The sequence below is a fragment of the Scylla paramamosain genome, chromosome 19 (assembly GCF_035594125.1).
Source record: "Scylla paramamosain isolate STU-SP2022 chromosome 19, ASM3559412v1, whole genome shotgun sequence".
Classification (NCBI taxonomy): domain Eukaryota; kingdom Metazoa; phylum Arthropoda; class Malacostraca; order Decapoda; family Portunidae; genus Scylla; species Scylla paramamosain.
This window is the reverse complement of record NC_087169.1, coordinates 2,647,749-2,657,500: the sequence shown is the minus strand read 5'-3', so window position 1 is coordinate 2,657,500 and position 9,752 is coordinate 2,647,749. Positions and strand designations below refer to the sequence as shown.

At 39.4% G+C, this 9,752-nt stretch overlaps 1 long non-coding RNA gene across 1 annotated transcript in view; it reads left to right on the top strand.

The window, feature by feature from the left end:
• LOC135109578 (uncharacterized) overlaps positions 1-8,563 on the top strand; it is an 8,708-nt gene extending 145 nt beyond the window's left edge. Inside the window, exons 1-2 of the long non-coding RNA XR_010272784.1 lie at positions 1-1,211; positions 6,389-8,563. The exon at positions 1-1,211 is cut by the window's left edge and continues 145 nt beyond it. This is a non-coding gene — a long non-coding RNA (uncharacterized LOC135109578). The remainder of the gene's footprint in view (positions 1,212-6,388) is intronic.
• The last annotated feature ends 1,189 nt before the right edge of the window (positions 8,564-9,752 follow it).

The following is a 9,752-nucleotide window of genomic DNA, read 5'->3' as shown; positions in this document are numbered from 1 at the left end:
TATAAACAGCCGGTTTGTTTTATGCCCATTCAGCTTGTTAAAGGCTTACCTCCCATTGGGTGGAGATTAAAACGTCATTCATTTTGCTTGATATTATTGGCTATGGAAATCTATGACGTATGCCTCGACACCTCTCGGACAATCCTCAAGTCACTTTTAGCAGCAGTAGCAGCCAGTCACCAAGATAGTACAGACGCACAACCCGTGTCGCTCTGACTTGAGTTACTCAAAGACTTGGACTCTGATCAAGACGCAAGAGTCTTAATAACTTTGCTTATAATCTTAGTCGTGTGATTGAGTAGTTAAGAAGTGCACTGTTGTTGAGCTGTAAAGACAATTTATATTTTCTAAATAAACTGCAACACGCCAGACTAACTTTGATAACCCACTTGCACAAGGAAGTTGTGAGTGATGATTATCGAGAAATAAAATCATCGTCTCCGATACCAAGCTACGCCCACCGACACATAGTCGCCACAGAGGCTAGAGACAGTGTACATACAAATACATGACAACACAGTGGTGCCAAACATTACAGTGGTGGCACTACAGTGGTGTTCAGCTTATTGGGATTCTGAAGCCTAAACAACCTCCGAAGAGTAAGAAGAGTTTACAAACATTAGAAACAAACAGCAGCAACGGAAACAACAGCAATAACGCTTCCCCAGCCAACACAGTGAGTCAAGGTCAACCCCACAAGTGTGCACAAGTTCCGCACCGCGCAGCACCGCGCCACACCTCATCACACTCCCGAGCCACTACTCACACGATCAAACTCAAGAGTAACTCTCAATTAATACCACCAAACAACGAGACCAATATCTAAATACTAAGAAGAGACTTAGAAGAGGAAACCGCAGCCAGAGACGAGAGCAGGATCAGCGCCGCCCCAGCAGTCGCCGCACACAGCCATCAGCCACAGCACACCGCCACCAGCAGCCGCCGCACACAGCCATCAGCCACAGCACGCCGCCACCAGCAGCCGCCGCTCAAGAAGACATTGCTACTCACTTGTCTATACTTTGGTAACAGTATTCAACCTGTCATTCATTAATGTAATTATATTCATGTAATATTTTATCTAATACCCAGTGCACCAACAGTTTGTGTATGCCTGAGGAATGACTGAGCACGAAGAAACATTGAGTATAACTGCCTTATTGTAGAGCGTCTCCCAACATTATCACACGCACTAATCATCATAGGACAAGGTATGTAAATTGTACACATGTATGCCACTACCTAGTCAAGTTTCAAGTCGAACTAGTCCTATCTTTACTCGCAGTTTACGAGCTTTACGTGAAAGTAGAAACTCCACCATGACAAACGCTAACGTAGTAAAACATTCAATCATCACCACTGTTGCTGATATCCCCAAATTCAGTGGAGAACCTGATACTATTGATTTAAATCAGTATGTCAAAAGAATAGAAACTTTGATCAAAAACAAAGGTATTGTTGAGGATAACTTAAAAATAGAATGTTTTAAAGAACACATTGACGCTGTTAAGGGCACAGCTCGTCACGTCATAGTATATTCACATTTAGACAACATCAAAACATTTGATGAGTACATCAAAGCTTTTAAAAAGCACTTCACAACAAAAAGCGATAGAGATCCAATACGCGCCATGGTCAAGTTTCTGAAAATAGCTCCTGAACAAAATGAGACACAAACAGCATTCATTTCAAGGTTGGATACACAAGCAAGAGACATCGAAGCAATCTTTGAAAACTCAGATTGGTCTGTGAAAAATGAACCCAAACAAATTTCCTTGAAAAACATGGCTCTCGTTATGATGCTAGCACAAATTGTCAAATCAAACAAGGGTGTAGTACAGGAAAGACTCTATAAAGACATCAAACCAAACATACAGTTAGGTGAGGTAGATTGCCTACTCAAAGGCTATGCAGAAATAGATCCTACTTGCAGTACATATGTGTTAGCTGCTAGCTCAGACTCATGCACACCAACCACACAAAGGCAAGGATGATCACAATCTAGAACCAAAATGTCAACACCCTATAATGGTAGGAGTCCTTCTAGACAAAGACAAACAATTGAATGTTACAATTGCCACAAATTTGGACACTCTGCAAGGGACTGCTACGCTAATATCACCTGTTCCAACTGTCAGTATAAAGGTCACAAAGAATCAGTATGTAGAAATCCTCCTTGGTGTTCTTATCATCACAGAATTGGGCACAGGACAGCAGACTGTCGTGCTAGAAGTCAGGATTTTCGCAATGGCCAAAAAGAGAAAAACAGTACAACTTAGTCACTTCATCAGTAGCCAACAGAAGGTCAACTCGCCACATTTCATATCAAAACCAGGAAATAAAAGAATCCAGAGCACAGCCATGGTACTCCAACTTAGATAAAAGCCAGGAAGTAAAGGAAGTTATCTATATAAATGACAACTCCGGAGGTCCGCTCATAGCCGGACGAGTGTTTGATGAACCCAGTCACATGTTTCTAGACACAGGAGCACGTAAAAACTTAATCAGTCTAGATTTTCTAAGAAAAGCGAAACCTGGTTTGGTCATTATTGAGCCAACCACATTCAACATTCATGGAGTTACCGGAAACAAACTCACACCTTTAGGAGAAACACAGATAACTGTAACTTTTGGGAACTATTACATGTTTGAATTAACAGCTGTTGTGGTAGAACAGCAAGCGTTCCCAAGAAACTTACTCATTGGATATGACACAATGCGAGATGAAGACATAACTATCTTCCCTGCGAAGGGAGGAGTTAAAATATCTTACAAGTTTCTACCATTCGTTAACACCCGCAGCCAAGATGTCCTGGCACCAGTTAGTCAACAACCTAAGACAGAAGTAAACACAGTTCCCTCAGATAATAACGTGGCAGAGCGGTACTTAAACAATTCATCACCAGTACTTGACGAGAATTGCATTCCTACGGAACGTCATGAAAAGACAAATTCCCCACTGATAACCCAAAAGAACAAACAACATGCACCAACCGAAGCCTTGAAAATTGTTTCAGGTTCTGTAACAGAGTGCACGCTGTTGCAGGCTCAGTCTATTTGCAAGGTAAAGGTTAGTCTAAAAGGAATAAGTGACCATGTGACAGCGATTGCCTTAAGCGAGTCGTCACGTATTCGTGGAATAAATTTAGAAAGTGGTCTTTACCATACAAACAGGGGTAAATCTGAAGTATTTGTCATCAACACGCTTCACACAGACGTAACTATTAAGAAAGGAACAGAGTTAGGACGTTTCCAAGTCAGTAAAGCTATAGAAATAATCAATAATCAAGACCTTAGCTCTGATAAAGATGAACAAATAGCACAAGTGTTTTCGCTACAAGAATCCTCACAGAGTGAGAAAGAGATAAAGAAACACCTCGCTCCCACTAGTCGTCCAGATCTTGAGAAAGAACTAGTACACTTACTACACCTGCATAAAGCAGCAGTTGCTTTGCCAGGAGAAGCCTTGGGTAAAACAACTCTATTGCAGCACAAAATCAAACTCCAGCCAGGAACACAGCCTATTTACGTTCCCGCATATAGACTACCGCATTCTAAACTTGCCACTGTTGATAAATTGATTGAAGATATGTTGTCACAAGATGTCATAGAACCTAGTGACAGTGAGTGGAATTTTCCACTAATACTTGTGCCCAAAACCGGACGGTACCATGAGACCAGTGATTGATTACAGGGAACTCAACAAGAAAACAATTCCAGACAGACTTCCGCTTCCAGTCATTTCTGATGTTCTTCGAAGTCTAGGCACTTCAAATAAGTTATTTAGCACAATTGACATAAAATCTGCATTTTGGCAAATAGAGCTCGATGAAGCTTCACGTCCATTAACAGCATTTTCTACACCAACAGGACATTATCAATTTCGTAGAATGCCATTCGGATTATCGAACAGCCCACTTACTTACATGAGATTAATGAACAATGTCCTACAAGGTTTGATTGGGAAGACTGCTAGTGTTTTCCTTGATGACATTTTAATAGTTTCACAAACAGAAGAAGAACACTTCCACAAACTAAACCAAGTCTTCACCAGACTCGTATCAGCAGGATTAAAGATCAAGTTGGAAAAATGTCGCTTTCTACAAGAGAAAGTAACTTACTTAGGTCATCAAATAGACAGTCAAGGTCTGAGGACAGTACAATCAAAGGTAGACGTCGTAAAACAATTTCCTCAACCAACCTCAGTTGAAAAAGTAAGAAGTTTCTTAGGACTAACAGGATATTATAGAAAATTTATCAAGAATTACGCTGACATACCACAACCATTGAGTTCACTCCTGAAAAAGAATACTACATTCTCTTGGGGTCCTTCCCAAACCAAAGCATTTGAAACACTGAAAAACAAGCTCACAAGTTCGCCAGTATTGATTTTCCCAGATTACACAAAACAATTCATCTTGTGTACAGATGCCTCTGACATAGGGTTAGGAGGAATACTAATGCAGGAAAGAAATGGTAATCCACACCCAATTGCATATGCTTCCAGACTTTGCACAGCTGCAGAAAAGAATTATAGCATCACAGAACGCGAGACTTTAGCAGTGATATATTGTCTAGAACACTTCAGAGATATCATATTGGGTTACAAGATTAGAGTGTGGACAGACCACACCGCAATTCAGAATCTGTTTAAACACAAAAATTTAAGAGGACGCTTAGCACGTTGGTTTGTGACACTGCAGAATTATGAAATAAACTTTGAATACATACCAGGAAAGAAAAATACAGCAGCCGATACTCTATCACGAAACATAGTCTCACACGGAGAAGTAAATAGTGTAGTATGCAGTATCCAAGAACTAACCACATTAGACAATGAACTTGTATACTCAGAACAAAGAAAAGATGACACTTTGAAGCAAATAATAGAGCACCTTGAAGGTAATACAGACAGAGAAGCACAGACACTACCAAAGAAATATAAACTATCGGAATTCCAATTACATAATGGATTGCTATACCGCAATACCGAAATAAAATGCAAAGGAGTATCACGTGGAAAAGTGAAACAGTTAGTTATACCCAAAGAGTTGGTACCAAATGTCTTGCACTTCATTCATGATTGTGCAACTAGTTCTCACCCAGGAAAAGAAAAGGCTTATAGACAAGCACAACTTAAATACTATTGGACAGACATGAGAAAACAAATCTACAATCATATAGATAATTGTAACGTTTGCGCAGAAACAAAAGGACACACACGCACACCAGCACCAATGTTGAATTACCCAATCCCTGAGAAACCGTGGGATAGAATTCACCTTGATACCTTGGAGTTGCCTCTATCTGAAAATGGATTTAAATATTTACTAGTAATCATCGATTACTTCTCCAGATTTTGCATTTTACAGCCACTACAGAACAAGAAAGCAGAGACAATCGCTACAACTATATTTGAAAAAGTAATATGTCCATACACAACCCCAAAAACTATTATCACTGACAATGGTCCTGAATTTAATAACGCTATTCTAGCAGAAATATGTCGCATTTTCAACATAAAGAAAATAAATGTACACGCCTACAAACCGGAAAGTAACGGAGTTGTGGAAAGACTTAATAGAAAAGTCATCACTTGTCTACGTACATTGATAAATCCACACAGCATTACATGGGACACATGGATCCCGCACGTCACATGTGCTTTGAACACACAAATCAATTCAGCCACAGGTGAAACGCCACATTATATTCTTTTTGGAGAGGATAAGAATTTACCGTACTCACTTCTAGAGTCAGAACCGCGTCATGTCTATAACTATGATGATTTCATACTAACTAGAATCAATAAATTCAAGGAAATTTACCAGCGTATCAGAGATCACATGAATCAATACTCACAAGACTTAACAACACAACAACATAAAAGGGCACGAGAAATAAAAATACAGCCAGGAAATATAGTCATGGTCAAACTACACACGCCAATAGGACATAGCAACAAACTTTCGCCCAAGTTCAAGGGTCCGTATAAAGTCATTGCACAATATAGTGGAAATAAATTCACAATACGAAATTTGGAAACTGGTGATATCAGTGTACGCCATGCAGATGAGCTCAAACAGACAAACATGAATGAATTTGGTGATTATGCAGTCATAGATAGTGATGAAACAAATAGCATAGTAACAGACAAGACAGAAACAGACACAAACAATGTAGAAACAGGAACAGATAGTGCACAAACAGAAACAAGTCACCACGCAGCAGATGACGAAAGCCATGATTACAGGAAGAAATTAAGAAGTCATAGAAAACAAGTTTTGCCATTAATTTGCACCAATGAACTCTCATTAGAATCTGAATTTTATGAGTATGTTGAAGAAATATTAAATGAGTTGAACAGAGATTGTTATTCTTTTTACAGGTAAAGATGAAACAAGTGGCATGCATGTTCTCAGCTATAGTAGTTCTAGCAACAGCCTGGGACCCTGTGAGGCCCGGAGCTTTAGTAAGGAAAATCGGCGACATGATCATTGTGAACCACTCAGTAAGAGTACTATTGAAATTTGACAATATAAATGTTGTAAGAGAAAATGTCAGACATATCAATAATGGGTTACAGATGGTAAAAGACAAATTGATAATTAGTGAGATATCCAATGTGAGATTAGAGAAGAAATTAGATGCTATGCAGACGAAGGTCACCAAAATAGAAAATAACTTCCTACATAGCAAAAGCAAAAGAGGAGTAGGTATCGCAATAGCGATCGGATCGTTAGTAGGTCTTGGAGTAACAAATATTGGTTTGTATGCAGAACTTCGCTCAAATGTAAATAATCTACAAAACTCAGTGTCTAGAATCGATGTCTTACAAGAAGAAACAGAAGATATACAACTTACCATAGATGAGATGATTAATAGCATAGAAACCTTAAGTACAGAGAACTCTAATTTGAAGGAATCCCTGGAAATTTTCATGGTCTTGGATCAGTTGCACATTAAGATAAATGAACTAAATGCTGAAATGGAACAGTTAATTCAAGACTTAGTTATGGCTAATGCTGGACATGTTACATACACATTATTTTCAATATCACAACTTCTAAACATAACTCAACAAGCAAAATATGAGTGGAATTTTCAACCTTTCTTTGATTCAAATAATATTGCTCTATATTATCCCATTCTTAATTCATTCATAAATGATACTGGAGTACTCATTGACATACCATTTTCATCAGAATTGAAATATCACATGTATAATCTGATTCCTTTCCCAATGAAATTTAATAGTTCCATTATAACAGTTGATACTGATATAACATCTCCAACAAATTACATCCTATCCATAAATGGTTTGAAAGAAAGTGTTATAGTAAATGATGATCTATTGCACTGTAAGAAAACTAACGTAGACCTGTACATTTGCTCAGCTACTTATTTTACTTTCAATGAAGCATTGAGTCACTCATGTGCCGCATCCTTGGTGAAAAATATATCCATTGTACGTAATTGTCATTTTAAGGAAGAAACTCCCATAACACGTCATGAAACTATCCAGGAATCTCACTACTTATATTTTCCAAACAAGACAACTGTATCAGTCATATGCCCAGGATTTCAACCTCAGATAGCATCAATAGAAGGCTTATATCGTGTACCAGATCAATGTGAACTTCATAGCCCCACACTCACAACAGTAGCAAATAGGAAAAAGACTATTGTACTTAATAGAGAAAATGTTTTACAGGACATTACTATGAAATTCCCAGACAGAGCTCCTCCTTTGAAAATCAGAAAGATTAACAAGAAAAGACTTGTAAAGCAAGTGTCAAAAACACACACAGGTACTATGTGGTATATAATATATGTACTTCCATTTGTCTTGATAGTCACATTGAGCACAATATCAATGATACTTATGTACAAGAAACTCAAGAATTCATCCATCGAAATGAAACACATTTCCGAGCCGTAACCCTGTAATAGGTATGTAAAGAACAGCAAGCATGAAATACTGTAAATAGAATTTATTGCATAACAATTTTGTCGGGACGACAAACGGTAGCTGCCGAGCCCTGTAATAGGCACTACTTTGCATGAAGAAAAGAATAGATATAAGAGTAGAATTAGAAGGAAATTAGAGACGCGTTAGAGAATCTAACGCTAGTATTAGAAGAATTGTGCAAGAGGTGAACAGGACGTTGAATTGATAACAGCCAAGCTTAACTATAAACAGCCGGTTTGTTTTATGCCCATTCAGCTTGTTAAAGGCTTACCTCCCATTGGGTGGAGATTAAAACGTCATTCATTTTGCTTGATATTATTGGCTATGGAAATCTATGACGTATGCCTCGACACCTCTCGGACAATCCTCAAGTCACTTTTAGCAGCAGTAGCAGCCAGTCACCAAGATAGTACAGACGCACAACCCGTGTCGCTCTGACTTGAGTTACTCAAAGACTTAGACTCTGATCAAGACGCAAGAGTCTTAATAACTTTGCTTATAATCTTAGTCGTGTGATTGAGTAGTTAAGAAGTGCACTGTTGTTGAGCTGTAAAGACAATTTATATTTTCTAAATAAACTGCAACACGCCAGACTAACTTTGATAACCCACTTGCACAAGGAAGTTGTGAGTGATGATTATCGAGAAATAAAATCATCGTCTCCGATACCAAGCTACGCCCACCGACACATAGTCGCCACAGAGGCTAGAGACAGTGTACATACAAATACATGACAACACAGTGGTGCCAAACATTACAACAGAGGAAAAGACTAATAAGGTAGTGAACATAAGAAGAAGCGAATGAGTGCCGCTATTAAATTTCTTTCACGCCGCCATGCAGCGCTCAAATGACCTAAGTTGCTCCGCCTCACTGAACTTATAATTAGGCGGCTGTTCACTCCCCCCCTCCTCCCTCCACCTCCCTCCACCACCACTGCTCACCCTCCCGCACCTCCCCTTCTCTGCTCCTCACTCCTCCTCCTCTTCCTCCTCCTCCTCTCTACATCTGGCTCTTTCCTTCTCTCTATATCTCACTCCCTCCACTTCGTTTTCTTTTCTCTTATCTACTTCCTCTTTTTCTACCTCCCCTCCTCCTCCTCCTCCTCCTCCTACTCCTCCTCCTCCTCCTCCTCCTCCTCCTCCTCCTCCTCCTCCTCCTCCTCACCTGTTCTTCATTCACAAACTTGTCACTCTCCAACCTTCCTTTAATCTTCTCTCTCACTCCTCTCCCACACACACACCTGTTTGCTACCTCACACATCTGTCTAATTCCCAAAACACACCTATTTCTTCTTCCAAACGTGTCTAATTTCTATAACATTCCTAGTTTAATTTCGTTTTTTTTTTCCTTACATGTTTGTATCTTTCACCATTTGAACATGTGTCACTTCACCACACACCTGCTCTTCTGCCACACACCTGAGGGAGAGGAAGAGGAAAGTGGCAGGAGGAAGACTGTAAGAGGAAGGAAGAAGAGGAAAGTGGGAGGAGGAAAGTGGCAGGAGGAAGACTGTAAGAGGAAGGAAGAAGAGGAAAGTGACAGGAGGAAGACTGTAAGAGGAAGGAAGAAGAGGAAAGTAGCAGAAGTTAGAGGAAGGAGGAAGAGGAAACTGGGAGAAGGAAGTCTGTTAGGAGGAAGAGAAAATGAAGTGATAAGTCAGAAGAAAGAATAATTAATTGAGAGGAACAAATGCGAAATCACAAGTCATGTCATAAGCCAATGTGTAGTCCACTGATGTGACTCAAGGCAGTAAGTAAAGACATATTTCTCCACCACA